At 47.6% G+C, this 18,091-nt stretch overlaps 1 non-coding gene across 1 annotated transcript; it reads left to right on the top strand.

Moving 5' to 3' along the window:
- Positions 1-1,113: 1,113 nt before the first annotated feature.
- trnal-uag (transfer RNA leucine (anticodon UAG)) lies at positions 1,114-1,195 on the top strand. The gene has a single exon. It is a non-coding gene; the product is annotated as a tRNA-Leu (tRNA).
- Positions 1,196-18,091: the final 16,896 nt, after the last annotated feature.

The raw sequence follows: 18,091 nt of genomic DNA, 5'->3' as shown, positions 1-18,091 counted from the left end.
GTGTCACCCAGCTGTGATTCAAGATTGACTCGCATCTTTATCCCTTTTTTGTTCATGATCATTATTTTCTTTAGTTATGATCAATATTGAACTTTTTCTAAATGAAATGACAATAATCAAACATGCAGGCAGATTTTTGAAAAGTATTCGGAATTGACAGGGTGCCCCTTTGGAGCAGTCGTCAGAAAATGTGAGAAAATGAAAGTTATGTAAGCTCTCACACAAAGCATTGAAGATTGGAATCTGAGTGTAAAAAAGCTACCCGTCTCCCAATGATAGGCAGGGATACACACCATGACTCGAATAGACTCAGCGAACTTTAACACCTATGATATTACGAGTGCTTTGCACGTGTCGAATTTCAAGAAGGAACTACTACAACAGTTGTGGAAATAATTCAATACCACCGGCAAAGTCCAATGCCGGCAACTTCTGAGAAAATAATGTTCACTCATGGAATTTGGTCTTTGAATGGCTGGCGGGAAAATTCATTTATACTCCTGTTGCACCCTCAGCTGAAACATGTTAAAATAACAACGCAGATTTTTTGGAGAACCTGACAAGAATTATTGGGTTAGCACTGTATGTATTCTTGTATATTTACTTTAATTTTAATATAAATGTAAACATGCATGCTGTATAATCTATTGTAATTTTAAAATATGTTAGCTGAGGATGCGAGGAGGGCTATTATACCTTGTGAAACGTGCAAGGAACTGTAAAAAAGGCTGGTATTTGAATAAAATTGGCGATCACAAGAAAACCACAATTTATGTGGTATTATCATCAATATCCTTCAAAATCGACGTTCAAATGAAGGATTTGAAGAAACTATGAAAAAAGCAATAGTAGTAGCAGAGGATTTTGATTTTTGCTCTTCAAGTCAGTAGATCACCGTAGAGTTGTGCCCCTACAAACAGCACAAAGGATGAAACCCACCTCCTTCGTTATTGCTATGTTTGTGCCGGTGAAAGTAGCATTTGTGCTATTGAAAGCATCTCGGAAGATGAAGGTGCAGTCACTTCCACATGTCATGATATCATTAGATCCGACGACAAGAGCTGAAGCCCCCCAGTCCAAGCCAGCAATGTGAGGAAGATGGACATGGAGGAAGGTAGCGTGGCCGAGCGGTCTAAGGCGATGGATTTAGGCTCCAGTCTCTCTGGGGGTGTGGGTTTGAATCCCACCGCTGCCAAATGTTAATATTTTAAGACCTGTAATACGATCAGTAAAAGTGCTTTTTGTTAGGCTGCAGGAGGTGTTTAGAGATAGACTTTCTAAAAGACAGGCTTAACATCAAGGCAGAAAAAATATTTTGTTTTCTCAACAGAAATTCTCTTTGGCAAGTTCAGCTTTATGTAGGGAACAACATCTGCCAAGATCACTTTTGAGGCAGTGCACATGATAGTGTACCGGCAAGTACAGTACATTTAATATTGGCTGTGGTGGTGAGCTGCTTTTGTCTGTGAAACTTTTAATTCTTCACGCCGAATCGTTGGCAGGGGTAAAGCTTATTAAATCTTTGAACATAGCTCTCCATCAGAAGTACTTTGTTCGTGATCAAAAGAGATCAGAGGATTAACTTCATGAATTCACATAGCATACCTTACAGGAAAGATTTAAAAGGGGAATTGATTGTGCTTCCTGATGTTGTTCCTTTGGTTTCTTTGGGTACAAAGGTGAATGTTCTTTGACGTTCTGCTAGAGTATCCACTGGGTGAGCTTTATCAATTACCTCGGATAGGTCATCAGTGCTCCGTCTCCGGAAAATAATCAGCACTGTCGATCACGAGTTTACAGATTTCTCCAAATAACAACTATACATTTAAACCCAGTGGTTAGCATTCCTTCAATCCAATAGTTTTACTCTGGGTAAAAAGCAGCGCAATCTACAGATAGATGATATTCAAATATTTCAACGTTCTTATTGGATTACCTGTATGGAGATATCGCTCAGAATTCCTAATATGATTTTGAGTTCAGTTTTGCTTTACTACTTTCAGAGTCTTTTATTGACCTTGCTGAAGCAGACAAGTGACATAATCACAAATGCGACCTACCTGTGCTGCTGTTTCTGGTTAATAATGATTATTGCGAGGAAAAAAAAACAGCTCCTTGCATGAAGAGCAAGAGCAACCAACGCACTCGCTTGTTGAGTTGGGTTTTTTCCGTGGTGCTCTTCCTCAGATGCAAAGTTATTTGGCGAGCAAGGACCTCTGAGAAGGAGCCTGAATCCGTCAAGAACTCAGAAATCACAGATCATCTTGAAAAGATTTGGGGATGCACTGGCTCAGTTATTTGAAGGAACCTATACCACCAACGCACTTCTGAGAACCACCTGCACATTTTCGCAATCCTCTCTCTCACCTACAAAGTTATGAAGACACAGATGACCAACAAAAACTAATTTGATTCACTCAAGGCTTCACTCTTCTGTTACGATGTTTTAATTAATGTTAGCTGTGATGAGGTGCTGTTTCTGTCTCTTGAAGTTTAAGAGTCTGCTCCTTTCTTCCTGGTATAGAAATAACATGTTCCATCTTTGTTTACAAACACCACTGTAAATAATTGGTCCATCTCTAAAGCCTGTGTGTATTGACAAGGCAATTCAAAAGCACATATTAAATAAGAACACGATCCTTCTTGTTACCATTCCCGTGGTTGGAGCGTTGTTTCGCCCTTTAATGTTCTTCTACAATATTTACAGACAGGGCTTTATTACTGGAGTTGTGTGCATCGGTCCATGAACATCAACTGTACTGCTGTTTTTCTATGCGTAATTTAATCGCAAGCACTTAAAAGATGCAAAAAGGTTTCAAAGAAAACATAATTGAAAGACAGTCGAGTAAGGAGGTAGGAAAACGCACTCCCCCGTTGAAGAATCAACCACCGTCGCCCATGTGACTGGATATAAAAATAAATTATTCATTTCAATTATTCATGAAGGGTGGATTGTGGTCAGTAAACATATGCACATCTTTAAGTCAGTTCCACCATCTGTGCCATAGGGGATGTAGCTCAGTGGTAGAGTGCATGCTTTTCATGTATGAAGTCCTGAGTTCAATCTCTGGTGTCTCCAGATGTCTTATATTATTGTGCTCACATCGCAGTCTTCTGTTGAGTGAGAACTCTTTGCTCGTGTTCATAGAGAGCCAGGTTTACACAATTAAATTCAGTCACACACGAAGTGCTACAGTGTTGCTCTGCTGTTTTAAATGTACCTCCAAAGCATTTTGTTCTGTTAACTACCAAATGATTTGAACTAATTTTACGTCATATTCAGGAAATCCAGAGAAGGTCATCAGACTTTTAGTGGCTGTTGAAGAAAACACCTCTTGAATCTCACCAGAGATCATTCAGCAAGCGAGTTAACAGGGGTTAACATAGAGAGTGGCGGGGATGGGATGTCAGGGCTTGACGTCACTGCTTTATGCAAAGAATGGAGGGGTGGGTGTCAGGGCTATATGACTGTGCTTTCCGTAGAGAGTGGTGGGGGTGTGATGTCAGGGCCATACAACAGTGCTTTACACAGAGTGTGGAGGGGTGGGTGTCAGGGCCATACGACACTTCTTTACGTAGAGAGTGGCGGGGGTGGGATGTCAGGGTTTGATGACACTGCTTTATGCAGAGAGTGGAGGGGAGGGTTTCAGGGCCATATGACACTGCTTTACACAGAGAGTGGCGGGGGTGGGATGTCAGGGCCTGACAACACAGCTTAATGCAGAGAGTGGAGGGGTGGGGGTCAGGGCCATACGACAGTGCTTTACACAGAGAGTGGCGGGGGAGGGATGTCAGGGCTTGACAACACTGCTTTATGCAGAGAGTGGAGGGGAGGGTTTCAGGGCCATAAGACACTGCTTTATGCAGAGAGTGGAGGGATTGGTGTCAGGCCATATGACACTGCTTTACACAGAGAGTGGCGGGGGTGGGATGTCAGGGCCTGACAACACAGCTTAACGCAGAGAGTGGAGGGGTGGGTGTCAGGGCCATACGACACTTCTTTATGCAGAGAGTGGCGGGGGTGGGATGTCAGGGCCTGACGATACTGCTTTACGCAGAGAGTGGAGGGGTGGGTGTCAGGGCCATACGACATTTCTTTACGTAGAGAGCGGTGGAGGTGGGATGTCATGGTTAAATGACAGTGCTTTCCATTGAGAGTGGTGGGGGTGGGATGTCATGGCCATAAGCCACTGCTTTATGCAGAGAGTTGAGGGATTGATGTAAGGGCCATACGACAGTGCTCCACTCAGGCCTCTGCTTGAATTTGTACTCCTCCTCTATCTCCCTACCTCTACCTCTCCCTCTCTATACCTCTCTCCCTACCTCTCCCTTTTCCCCTCCCTACCTCTCTCCCTACCTCTACCTCTCCCTCTCTGTGGGGCCAGTAGGGGGCGCTCACCCTGCGGTCTGCGTGGGTCCTAATGCACCAGTATAGTGACGGGGGACACGATCTGGCCCACCAGCGACGAGCAGGTTACCAGATCTAGACAAAGGGGGCAACTCTTAGTCGTATGAGCTTAGTCACACATCGCAGCGATTAAAAAACAAAACAAACATATTATGTCTGTTACTAACGACTTTTTTTTCTTACATTGAAAGTCTCTTTCCCTGGTGATTTTCTAGCGCAACTGGGGCTCTTCATTTCTCCTCTGTGTCTCATCGCGGGCGGATTTGAAACAGACCACAGAACCTGCCGCTGCAGTGCTCTCGGTTAGGGGCTCTCATCCTGCATCACCAATCTTCCACAGGAGGGACGGAGCTGGATTTCTGTCTGGAAAATAAACTCCAGAGTGAGAGAGAGAGAGCAGAGAGGGGTAGGGAGAGTTAGAGAGAGGTAGACGAAAAGTCTCAAATGAAAAACACAGACAACCACACAACACAGATCTGCGACTCAGGTACTGTGACATGGTAAAACTTTACAAACACACGCTGAAAAAGAAAAGAAACACATACATAGACAAACAACTTGCAGAAATTGAGGAGTCACTAAATCAGAATTGTTTCTGGGAGAAGTGGAACAACTTAAACAAATCAAAACCAGAAGAATTGGCCATCCAAAATGGAACAATCTGGCAAACATACTTTGAAAATCTCTATGAAAAGCTCCCAAATACAAATCAATCAGACCAAAACACCATCTATGAAAAACTCAAAATTTTGGAATTGGCTATCAAAGACAACCAAAACCCCTTAGACTCCCCAATCACTGAGCAGGAGCTACTGGACAAACTCCAGGCCCTCAGACCACGCAAAGCCTGTGGCCATGATGGAGTCATAAATGAGATGCTGAGACACAGCAGCCCAAAGTTGCAACAAGCCCTGCTCAAACTCCTCAATCTCATCATGACAGCTGGATGTTTCCCCGAGGCCTGGAACCAAGGACTGATCACGCCCATCTATAAGAGTGGAGATAAACTCGATCCCAACAACTACCGGGGCATCTGTGTGAACAGTAACCTGGGGAAGGTATTCTGCAGTATCCTAAATACACGAATACTGGCCTTCCTTACCGAACACAATGTCCTGAGTAAAAGTCAGATTGGCTTCTTGCCAGATCACCGCACATCTGATCACATTTACACCCTACACACACTGATAGACAAACACGTCCACCAAAAACACAAAGGAAAAATTTTTGCCTGCTTTGTCGATTTCAAAAAAGCATTTGACTCGATTTGGCATGAGAGATTGTTTTATAAACTACTCCAAAGTGGCATAGGGGGCAAAGTGTACGACATAATTAAATCAATGTATTCAGAGAGCAAATGTGCAGTGAAAATTGGAAACAAAAGGACTAAATTCTTCACCCAAGGCCGCGGGGTGAGACAGGGCTGCAGCCTGAGCCCAACACTGTTCAATATCTATATCAATGAATTAGCAGGAATGTTGGAGCAGTCTGCAGCTCCTGGTCTTACACTACACGACACAGAAATCAAGTTCCTGCTCTACGCAGATGACCTGGTCCTGCTGTCGCCCACAGAACAGGGGCTGCAGCAGAACCTGGCACTGCTGGAGCAGTACTGTCAGACCTGGGCACTGACAGTCAATCTGGACAAGACCAGAGTTATGGTTTTCCAGAAGAAAGCCAGACCTCAGGGAAACAGGTACAAATTCACACTGAACAACAACACATTGGAGCACACATCCAGCTACACATATCTCGGTCTCACCATCAGCTCTTCCGGGAGTTTTGACCTGGCAGTGAAGGCACTGAGGGAGAAGGCACTCAGGGCTTTCTACGCAATAAGAAGGAGGCTCTTCAACATCAACCCACCAACAAGAATCTGGCTCCAAATATTTGAAAGTGTAATCCAACCCATTGCCCTATACGGCAGTGAAGTTTGGGGTCCCCTCACAGACCAGGATTACACCCAATGGGACAAACACCCCACAGAAACTCTGCACATGGAGATCTGTAGAAACATCCTCCGTGTGCAGAGAAAAACTCCTAACAATGGGTGCAGGGCCGAATTAGGCCAGTACCCACTATTGATAAACATACAGAAGAGAGTATTAAAGTATTGGCTACACCTAAAAAACAGTGACCAAAATTCCTACCACCACAAAGCCCTGCTCAGCCAAGAGCTGAGCCCAAAACAGAGCCCCCTGAGCCAGCTGGTCCTGAGGCTCACCGACCTGAGCCACACCAACACTAACCAGCCTCAGGACAGCACTGCTAGAGCACCACAACCCAGACTCAACCACATCACAGCACAGATCAAACAGCAATATCTCACACACTGGGACACACACACACAAACACAACATAAACTGGAATGCTACAGAACCTTAAACAGACAATACACACTAGCTGAATATTTGACCAAAATAAAAAATAACAAACAGAAACAGACCCTGACGAAGTACAGGCTCAGTGACCACAACCTGGCCATAGAAACTGGGCGACACAGGCAGACCTGGCTGCCCAGAGAGGACAGGCTGTGCTCCCACTGCCAGCAGGGAGAAATAGAGACAGAGGTGCACTTCCTACTGCACTGTGACAGATACTCTGGGATTAGAGAAACATTCTTCCCGAAATTCAGAAATCTAATCCCAGAGTTCCCACACCTGCCAAAACCACAACAGGTCCCAATCCTACTGGGAGAGGGAGGAGGGAACTCAGTTGATCTGGCAGCCCAGTATGTGATCTCCTGTCACAGCCTGAGGAACAGTGAGTCCGTCTCCCAATAATGCTCCAGCCGCCTACAGTATATGTCGATATTATATAATATGTCTTTGTTGTAAATGTCTGTAACATGTCTGTAGATTTTACTTTACTTCTATTTTTTGTTTTGTTCTATGTTAATTTTATTATTTTTATTTGCTTTGGCAACACTGATTGTACCCATCGGTCATGCTAATAAAGCACCTTGAATTGAATTGAATTGAATTAGTGCTGTAGAGAGGTAGAGAGAGGGAGAGAGGTGGAGGGCGAGGGAGAGGGAGAGAGGTGGAGAGAGAGGGGGTTAGGGAGAGAGGGAGAGGTAGAGAGAGGGAGAGGTAGAGAGAGGGAGGGGAAAAGGGAGAGGTAGAGAGAGGGAAAGGTAGAGGTAGGGAGAGAGAGGGAGGAGGAGTACAAATTCAAGAAGGAGAAAATCCACAACACAACACAGGCGTCGGCATGCGTGGGCTACAAAAGGAACAAGTAAAATGTTTCTTCCGGGCTGAAAAGAGAAGGAAGGAAAACACACCGTTGCGGCGCTACGACACGAAGACGCCGAGCCAGTTGAGCACAGCAAACCCAACCTGTTCTCACAAGTTGCCTGCGCTTCAGGCGAAATAAAAGCTGCTGAGCTAAATCAGGAAAGCGGTAACTATCAGGACTGCTCACTGTTCCTCAGGCTGGGACAGGAGGTCACACACTGTATTATTATTATTGAGAGACAGGCTCACTTTCTGTTCCCCAGACTGGAACAGGAGATCACACACTGTATTATTATTATTGAGAGACAGGCTCACTGTGTTTCGTTTGGGCTGGGACAGTAGATCACACTGTATTATTATTATTGAGAGTCTGGCTCACTGTTCCCGAGGCTGGGACAGGAGATCCCACACTGTATCATTATTATTTATAGACAGACTCACTGTCTTTTCCTCAGTCTGGGACAGGACGTCACACACTGTATTATACTTATTGAGAGACAGACTCACTGTCTTTTCCTCAGTCTGGGACAGGTGGTCACACACTATATTATTATTGAGAGACAAGCTCACTGTTCCTCAGGCTGGGACAGTAGATCACACTGTATTATTATTATTAATATTATTGAGAGTCTGGCTCACTGTTCCCCAGGCTGGGACAGGAGATCCCACACTGTATTATTATTATTTCGAGACAGGCTCACTGTTTGTTCCTCAGACTGGGACAGGAGATCCCACACTGAATTATTATTATTGAGAGACAGGCTTACTCTCTGTTCCTCAAGCTGAGACAGGACATCACATACTGTATTATTATTGATTGACAGGCTCACTGTTCCTCAGGCTGGGTCAGGAGCTCACACAGTATTATTATTATTTAGAGACAGGCTCACTGTCTGTTCCTCAGGCTGGGACAGGAGATCACACACTGTATTTTTATTATTGAGGGACAGGCTCACTGTTCCTCAGGCTGGGACAGGAGTTCAAACTGTATTATTATTATCATTGAGAGACAACCTCACTGTTCCTCAGGCTGGGACAGGAGATGACACACTGTATTATTATTATTGAGAGACAAGCTCACTGTTCCTCAGGCTGGGACAGTAGATCACACTGTATTATTATTACTGAGAGTTTGGCTCACTGTTCCCCAGGCTGGGACAGGAGGACACACTCTGTATTATTATTATTGAGAGACAGGCTCACTGTCTGTTCCTCAGGCTGGGACAGGAGATCACAAACTGTATTATTATTATAGAGAGACCTGCTCACTCCTGTCTGTTCCTCATGTTGGGAAAGGAGATCACACACTGTATTATTATTATTGAGAGACAGGCTCACTGTCTGTTCCTCTGACTGGGGCAGGAAATGACACACTGTATTATTAGTATTGAAAGTGTAGCGACGAGGCTTATTAATAAGGCAGAATTAAGTGTTTCTGAGCTTTCCCAAATTAGGCCTCATTTCTCTGTTCATCTCTGTGGTGCAGCCACAGAGAAACTATTCATGCAGGCTGATTTAAGATGTTTTCTTTTGATAAGGGACAGCTCCCAAATGGGGATGCACTTAGCTAAGCCTGGCTATCATGATCAATGGTCATCCATTGGTGCCTATCTGTCTAGGGAGTGCCAGTTGGACATCTGGACTGCATTCCTAAGTGTCAGGAGTAAGTGACTCATATCTCACCTTGATCAACCAACCAGGGACTGGTAGGGCCGAGTAACCCACGTGGGACTCTGATGCCCATGGAACTTTCAGCCAATCAATGAGCTGAAGTTCCTCCAGGTAAAAACAGGCAACACAGAGATTCAGTAAGATTCAGAAGGGATTCAGGAGAATTCTGTGGACTTTTCTAAAGGGAATTCAAAGGAGAATTCCAGGCCAGGACGGCCCAGGAGCAGAAGGCTCCCAAGGGCAGGACATTCTCGCAGCGCGCCTCCTGACCATCCTGAGACTCAGCCCGGACAACCACGGAATGGCCAGTGTGTCCGAGTGCCAGAACTTTCCTTTGTTCTAAGAGTCTAGAGCGGTGGTTGCCAGAGAGTAAGCAGAGGATCCACCCGACGTTAGCACCAGCAGCAGGCCTCGTGAACAGGTCGGAACTGTGGACAGCTGAATCACTATTCAGAACTAACGCTTCATCAGGAACGAACCGGTCCTCTTCCTGACTTGCTGGGACCCACAGTCATCTTTTCTCCTGTGCACAAACTTTGCTAGTTAAAGCCAACACTAACTAGCCGGTTGACAGCAACAGCCTGCAACTGTTTCTTTGTGCCCGCAGGAGATCTGAATCCCCAGAGATTGGATGAGTATTTAATTTCAATGCATTACAGCGCGAGAATTTAATTGTTATCCCAACCAGTTGATATCAATTTAATTCCTAAGAGTTATGTACTTGTTTTGAGTATCTAATGTAGAAGTTATAACCAAGTTCATTTACGAAACGGTCTTAATGAATGATATACTGAACGTATGTCCTCTTGATATGTGTAACACTTCGTAACTGACTGAATATATATCTTTTGTATTCTGATAACCCTCTCGATAAGATCTGTTAGGTTTACATGCGTATTCTATGTATTAATAAATGTATCCTCGTGTATTAGTACCTGTGTGTGTGCGTTGTTTGAGTTATGTCGCATGGTTGGATTCTAAAGCCATCAAAAGAATCAACTTTGTGATTTACTGCTACAATTAATAATTATTCCAGTAAATGCCCAAACCCTACAGAACTGGTGCCTTCAGAGAGCCACTACATTTACATTTTGGCTATGGCAACATTACAAGCTCCTTCAGGAACTTGTAGAAAAACTTTTTGGTTGGGTAGCTGCACTTCGGTAGCTGTATCATGTCTGTCATAGGTTATTGTAACAGGTAACTGTGGTGTGCTGACCAGCCAAATCTTTCCCACCTGCTCAACCTGGAGTTCCTTAACCTCACTTTTGCTCGTCACTGTGGCTTTACACTTTTCAGTGGCAGTCCCCTTTCTGATACCACATAACCTCTGAGTTGTGTCCCTAAGGAATGGCTTACTTGGGCATACCCAGTGGATATCCTTGGTTGATATACACAGTTCAAGGTTTGGAACAAGGTACAAATTCGGATCATCCTCCTGGTAAGCTACGAGCGGTGGGGTGGTCAACTTCACATGCATGTCCCCCCTCCAGAAGCCAACGTTCGATATAGACTTGAGTCTATAGATATCCTTGCTACTCACGATGGGAAGGTTCAACAGGAAACCTATTTCCTTGGCTTCGGGGTTGACATGTATGGGAATGGCACTGCCTAGACTGTATGCAAGATGTACTTGCACTGGCTGCACCATCTCGGAAGTGGTTGTCCTCAGTACTTCTTCTACTAAGGACAGTGGAACCAAGTAGGTTGGAATCTGTCCCATGGCTAGGCTAGTTACCGTGGCACTAAGCTCCCTAAGCAGATCCTGCATCAGCATTCTGACCTGTTGCACATAAGCATAGTCCCACTGTAACACGTCGACAATCCTGCCCACGGTGTGGAGGGTGTTATTTAACACTGCTGCATGAAGGTTTACTGCTAAAATTGTGCCCTGTAAGGTTTTCCCTAGGCTTTTCAGCCGCTGCTGCTGTTGATACAGCCTGTCATAAATTTCTGGCATTTCCTTACGTAACCCAGACACCTGCCTACTCAGGGTGGTCAGGGTGACAGTGTTAGCAGCAAACAGACCAGCTGAAAATAGTGAACCCACGGCAGAGGCCGCAGCAATCAGACCCCCCAAGAACCTTTTGGGGCGGCTGAGGCCTGTCATCTCCTCCTGGGTGACTGTTGCCTTCCTCAGCTGGCGGAGCATGTGTATAGTGTCTAGCTGGGCATGCCATATAGTATCCCCAGCCCACTACCTACCATGATAGGACACCCTACTGTTCATGTTGATGTGCTTCTGAAACACATCATGTGGGTCCAGCCGTACATACACTCGCTGAGTATATGTTCTGCAATTTGTTAACAACAATCCGGGAGCGTCCTGCAGGACTATGCCAGTAGGAGGACCGGGTTCCACAACTTCAAGGGCCTGTGTCGAGGCGATCCACAGTACTTTCAGGACCAGCCGTGGCAGTTTTAGGATTCCCATTCTGGAACACAGATGAGGCACATGGTACAGTTCCACTATAATTTTGAATATATTTTCCTAGCAGGACCTACACTACAGTACCCAACTACCTGCAGCTACAAAGGGGCACCCCCCTCTTTGATCGGGTTTGGACTTTTAACCCTATTCTGTGTCCTCCGGCACCATTTGAGGTGGGCGATACAACCGGAGGTGGTTGTGATGCACCCACTTGTAGACCAGAGATTGCCTTCCCTTTTCAATCCGAATTCGATAAGCTACCGGTGATACCTTATCGACAATCTCCTGGGGTCCTGTCCAACTGGGTAAGAACTTCCGGGCCACCCCTGTGAGTTTGGCAAATTGGAAGTACAGGACCTTGTCTCCTACTTGGAGTTCCTGGTTAACTGCCTTTCGGTCATAGTATGCTTTCCTACCCTCTGCACTCCTTCCCAGATTGTTCTGGGCAAAAGCAAAGGTTGCCTGCAGATGTGCTCGCAGGTCTGACACATACTGATGGGCCGTAGCAGCCCCCGTCGTGCTCAGGTCCTCCACCCCATAAAGACAGTGTAGGGGAAGAGTCATCTTCCGACCTGTCATCATCTCAAAAGGTGGGACCCCCGTAGAGCAATGGGGCGTGGCTCGGATGGCCATCAGAACCAGGGGCAGCTTAACGTCCCAGTCCCTACTGCTGGTGGAGACAAACTTTTTGAGCATACTAACCACCGTTCGGTTTGCCCTTTCTGCCTGGCCCGAGGATTGAGGGTGGTAGGAGATATGCAACTGGGCCTTGACCCCAAGCATATTCCACAGGGTTGCCATTACTGTAGCTGTGAAATGGGTTCCCTGATCAGGGGGAGTCCCCATCGACTGAACACATGGTTCACCAACAGCACTGCAGTTGTCTCTGCCGTGTCGTTGGGTGCTGGGAGGCACTCAATCCATTTTGTGAATGCACACGTAAAAGTGAGGAAATATTTGTTCCCTCTGGATGACCTCACCAGCGGCCCCACCCAATCCATTTGTAGATTGGACCAGGGGAATGTCATGCCCTTTTTCTGGAGTGGTGCCCGGTGCAAGGGCCGTGATGGTTGGAACTGGCTACACGTCAGACACCCCTTTACATACGCGGCGATGTCTTGGCCCATGTGAGGCCAGAATGCCACCTGCTGGATAGTGTCGTATGTGGCCTTGATTCCCCGGTGACCCCCACAGGGCTCGTCATGAGCGTGTTGGATCATGACCCCCTGATGGCAGCGGGGAACTACCCACTTTGGGACACCTTGTGCAACTGGTATACAAACCAACAACCCCTTTATAATTTTTAGATTGTCTTTCAACTCTGCCAGCTCCTTCAGCTCCGGAGACTGGCTCAGCACCTGCTCGGAAAGAGGTTGACTCACTGGGTCAGCGATATGCTGATACATTTGCCCAATTGCTGGGTCCTGTTTCTGCATTTCCGCAAGATCGGTGTTAAAACCCTGTGACCCAAGCACTACAGATTGAGGGTCAGCTCTGACATCCTGTCTAGCCCTGCTTCGGGTGACCGCCTTGACCTCAGCCATGGTTTCTGGGGGTAGCCATTCCTGCTGGAACTGCCAGGGTTCACCCTCTAAGGCGCCAGATTTGGCCAGCCGGTCGGCCTCATCATTCCCGTCTTTGTCGGGTCCCTTCACCTGGGAGTGTCCCTTCACCTTCCTCCAGTAAACCATCATTCCAGCCTCGGTCGTGAGCTTGTCACTGGCCAGGAACAACTCTTTGTTCTTTACTTCCTTGCCCCGGGCATTTTTCATGCCGTTACCCTTCCAATACGGAAGATGGGACAGGAAGCTATGTCGGGCGTAGTTCGAGTCACTACAGATGACAAACTGTTTAAGGCCATTTGTCAGGGCCTGCTGGAGGGTGATCAGCACCCCAGCTACTTCCGCATACTGACTAGTCTTTGGTCCTAGCTTATAGCGGGTCGGCCCACAGGGAGTATTGTCTTGCCAGACTACTCCTACCCCTGCTAGCACCTGCTGTTCGTGGCGAAAAGAGCAACCGTCAACATAGGCCATGGGTAAGCCCTGGCCCACGTTCTCATCGTAGTACCGATGATTGTTCGGTAGCTCAGCAGCGGGAATTGTTTCTGGAGCTTCCATGTCAGTGTCACAGCCGTGACACACTTGGCCCAAAGCCAGGCCCTGTCCCAGGTACATTTTCTTGCTCTGTGCATAACGTACCTCTATCTCATAGCCTTGTAGGGCCATCATCCATGCCACAATCCTGCTATTTGACACCCTGCCCGCTTTCAGTCTCTGGCTATGCAGGAATGTCACAGGTTGGTGGCAGGTTTCGATGATGATCTTTTGTCCCCCAACATAACTACGGAAGTGTTCTACCGACCAGACCGTAGACAACAGGGCCTTCTCGCAGTCCAAGAACTTTTGCTCCACTGGGCTCAGGGCTCGACTGGCATACGCCACCACCCTTCGCTCTTGGTCATATTCCTGACTCAGAGCAGCCCCAAGGCAGTGCTCTGAGAACCCTGCTTCAAGGGAGAAGACCTTATCTTCTTATCGATTCCAGGTGAACTGCCTGTTTCCAAAGGAAAAGGCCAGTTTGTACTGGTCTGTCGGTTCTATCTTAAGGGTCCAGAACCCATTGGCCACATCCACTGTGGTGAAATATTTCGCTGTTGTCACCTTGGCTAACTCCTGATCTAGGTAGATCATTGGCCATCGTGACAAAGGAACCTGTTTATTCAGCTGCTGGTAGTCAATGGTCAGACGCCACTTACCATTGGGTTTCAGCACCGGCCACAGTGGGGAGTTATAAGTGGAGTTACACTCCCTTATGATCTGACGCTCTAGTAGAGCATCCAACGTCTGCTTTATGGACTCGTATGCCGTGAGGGGAATGCGATACTGCCTGACATAGGTTGGGCGGGCGCCAGGGGCCGTGGGAATGCACACTGTGTGCAAATCCGTCACCCCGCAGTCATAGGCGTCCCGTGCAAACACTTCCTGGAAATCCTGGAAGATCTGACGCAGCTGCTGACGCTGGCTTTCCGTTTCCAGGGCATCTGCCTTACCAACCTGTTCCTGTACCTGCTCTAGCAACCCCGCTTTTGACGGCATGGCGGTATCCCGGGTCGCACTCTCGGCTGAGTGGTCCGTCGGAACACTTGCGCGTACTGTGTACACAACCATCTCATCCTTATAGCTAAGGTCCACCCTGCACACCTCCTGGTTGCAGAATCCCTCTATTGGCATAATTGCAATCATCCGCCAGGGGTAGGTGTAGTACACCTGCTCGGTTCCCCCTTCCCTGGCCAAGGGACCAGGGAGCTGCCCCAGTACTGGGATGGCCAGTTTGAAATCATAGAAACCATTGTAAATTACCAGTCCCATGTCAGTGCGAGCAGGGATTTTGACATCTTGTTTTGCTATGTTCTGCACCAACAGGCAGGTGGCTCGGCCATTCCGTTCCAGTCTGGGGGTACCACAGACTGCTAGGTTCAGTCTGATGAACTGAGCTGATGGTTGAAAGAAAACCATCTCAGCATCCATTCTCTGTCCCCTCTTTAGGACAAGGCATACCGGAAACCCTACTGATGATGCAGGAACGATCAGGTCCAATTTGTTTACTACCTGGCAGGCCTGAGGAATCGTCTGACCTGACCGAATGTTCTCGGGGTCGCCGCTTAGAGAGTGGGCATCTGGGTTCACCCGTGTCCACAGCACACTGTTTACTGTGTCCAGCTGGGCGCCCAGTCGAACCAACAGGTCTGTTAAATACAGACCGAATGGGTCAGCTGAGGTGCTACCTGGAAGTAGTGAGCAAACTTCCTTTTTCCGATGGAGATTGAAGCTACACAGCTTCCTTTGCTCCAATTGGACCTATGAGGTGGGGGTGCCCACCACAGAACCTGTGACTGTGTCACCAGGGTCACCTGACGGCTTCGCGACAGGTCCTCGAACAGACTTCACTGATTATGGACTTCTCAGAGCTGAGGCTAAGAATTACATCATCAACCTGCACTTCTGCCACCTGGACCCCTCCCACCACCATGGGGTGGTAGTCCTGGTCCCCCTTAGGTGCCAGGATGCACAGAAAGGACTCCCATTCATTACCGGACAGGGAGATCCACTCTTCTTCAGGGATGAAAAAGGGGTGTGCTTTACCTGGCGGGTCAAGCAGCTGCTCGGAGCACTGCTCCTGTAGTTGGGAGACCGTGGGAGTGCTGGCCTGGGCAGGACTTCCCTGTAGTTTTGGAAAGCAAGACATTTATTTCTCGTCCAGAGGAACCAGGTGGAACCTCCAACTCAGCTATAGTGTTCAGTGGGCACTGTGTGATCACAGCATAACCACTGAAACCCCCTTTTTGCTGTGCGACAGGCTTAGGGTTTTTGACCTGAGCCCACAATTTTCCACGCTGGCAGTCCACCAGAGGCTCCAGCCTGTCAAGCAGGTCTTGGCCAATGAGTAGTGGCTCTGTTTTAAACCTAGAGATGTAAACAGGATGCACCACATTCATTGGCCCGAACCTAAGTGCCACCCACACTCGGTGTGTGATCCTGGCATGATCCTGGGTATAGCTGGAAATATCTATCTTACACAGTTCTACCTTAAGTCTGATGCCTTTTCCTTTTGCTACTCGTTTGAGCTCGCTGAGTAGATCGGCTGACATCAAACTAATTTCAGCCCCAGTGTCAATCAGTGCTTCTCTATCTAAGACGTTTTCAAGAGAAACCTTGATATAAATACAAGTAATAGGTTTATTCCATGCTGAAAAAAAGAAGAAAGAGAACACAATGTTTCGGCCGTGGAGCCTTCTTCAGGTGTTGTGTTCTCTTTCTTCTTTTTTTCAGCATGGAATAAACCTATTACTTGTTCCTTTGCAGCCTACGCATGCTGACGCAGCTACCCACTTGATAGAAATACGCCTTGCTTTGCCTTTCTGGCTGAGATTCCCTAAGAATTGTTGGAAGCCTGCCTTTTCTTTGACTTCAGGGGCGGGGTCAGCGCCCAACTCAAAGTCACAGCCTTCTTCCAGGCAGGAACCCCTCACCCAATCAGATAGACTGAGGGAGGGGCTTGGGACGGATCCCCGCCTCCTCCAGTGAGAAGGGGCGTGGTCCCCCTAAGCTCATTCACGCTTCCGGCATTCGGTGCGGAAGGTTTACCCTGTCCTGATCTCTCAAGCAGGGCTTGTTCAAGCCGGGCCAAGCGGGCTGCAGTCGACTCCCTTCGTCCAGCCTTATGATAGGCTCTGCCTGAGCCCTTGCCTTCCCCGTAGCACTCACGGCGGCTCTGACGCTTAGTGCGGTCCTGCCTGCCTATTTTGCGCCGGGGTTTATAGGGCTCAGGAGCCTCAGCTCCCTCGAGCTGAGGCGAGTCGTCAACCCTGCTGGCTTTAGTGGCGAACACGGCCGTTTTAGCAGGTTTTCGCTCTGAGGAAGCAGAGACTTCAGCTCCCCAGGCTTTTTGAGCCAACCTTCTAATATCAGCCATAATATTCATCGCTTTTGCATCAGTGTGCATCACAATCATTTTCCTGACTGAGGGATGCAGATTAGCAATGAATAAACCTTTGAAATTCACGTTCTCTTCGCAACCCTCTTCATTCCGCCCTGCAAAATAAGTGCGCCTAAGCCTCTCATAGTAGTCGCGAGGGGCTTCAGCTTTTTTGTGCTTAATATGGTGCGCAGCGGCCACGGCAGATATGGGATCGATAAAAGCCGAAAATTCTCCGATCATTGCCTGACACAGCTCCTCAAAGCTATTACAGACCTCCGGTCCTTGTCTAGACATCCACTCGTGGACCGCTCGGCTGGTAGTTTTCCTTACTAACATAGCCTTTTCCTGTTCGGACGCTTCGGGCATAAACTGCAAAGTATATCTCAGCTCATCGATGTAGGTTTCCACATTATTCCCTGACACTGACAGGTCAAACCTTTCTTCATCTTTGGCTAACTGCCTCAGGGAGTGGAGGTTAATTTTTACGGTTTCTCCGCGGGCAGGAGGACGGCCGTGATCAGGAGCAGGGGGTCTATGCCTGAATTGAATCGCCCGAAGCGTCCGAACAGGACTTGGCGATCTCCCCCATGCCGATCCGACCACAGACCCTGGCCGGGAGAAACCCCCTCCTGGCGCACTGGGTGAGCGCTCCGGGCTGCTAGGTGGTCTGGCATGCAAGTGGGATCTAGCCTGTTTTGCTTCCAGTACGGCAGCATCTAGCTCCTTTTGCCTTTCCTGGCTGAGCTCATTTAAACTCTCAATTTCTTTTTCTTTTTCTTTCAAGCTCGCTTCCAGGTCTCTCCTAGCTACCTCAGCCGCAGTTTCTCTAGCAGACAAGTCATCTAATTTACCTAAAACTTCCTT

This window comes from Lepisosteus platostomus, chromosome 5 (genome assembly GCF_059453375.1).
Source record: "Lepisosteus platostomus isolate fLepPlt1 chromosome 5, fLepPlt1.hap1, whole genome shotgun sequence".
NCBI lineage: Eukaryota > Metazoa > Chordata > Actinopteri > Semionotiformes > Lepisosteidae > Lepisosteus > Lepisosteus platostomus.
The sequence above is the reverse complement of the archived record's forward strand: the minus strand, read 5'-3'. Positions and strand labels throughout refer to the sequence as shown.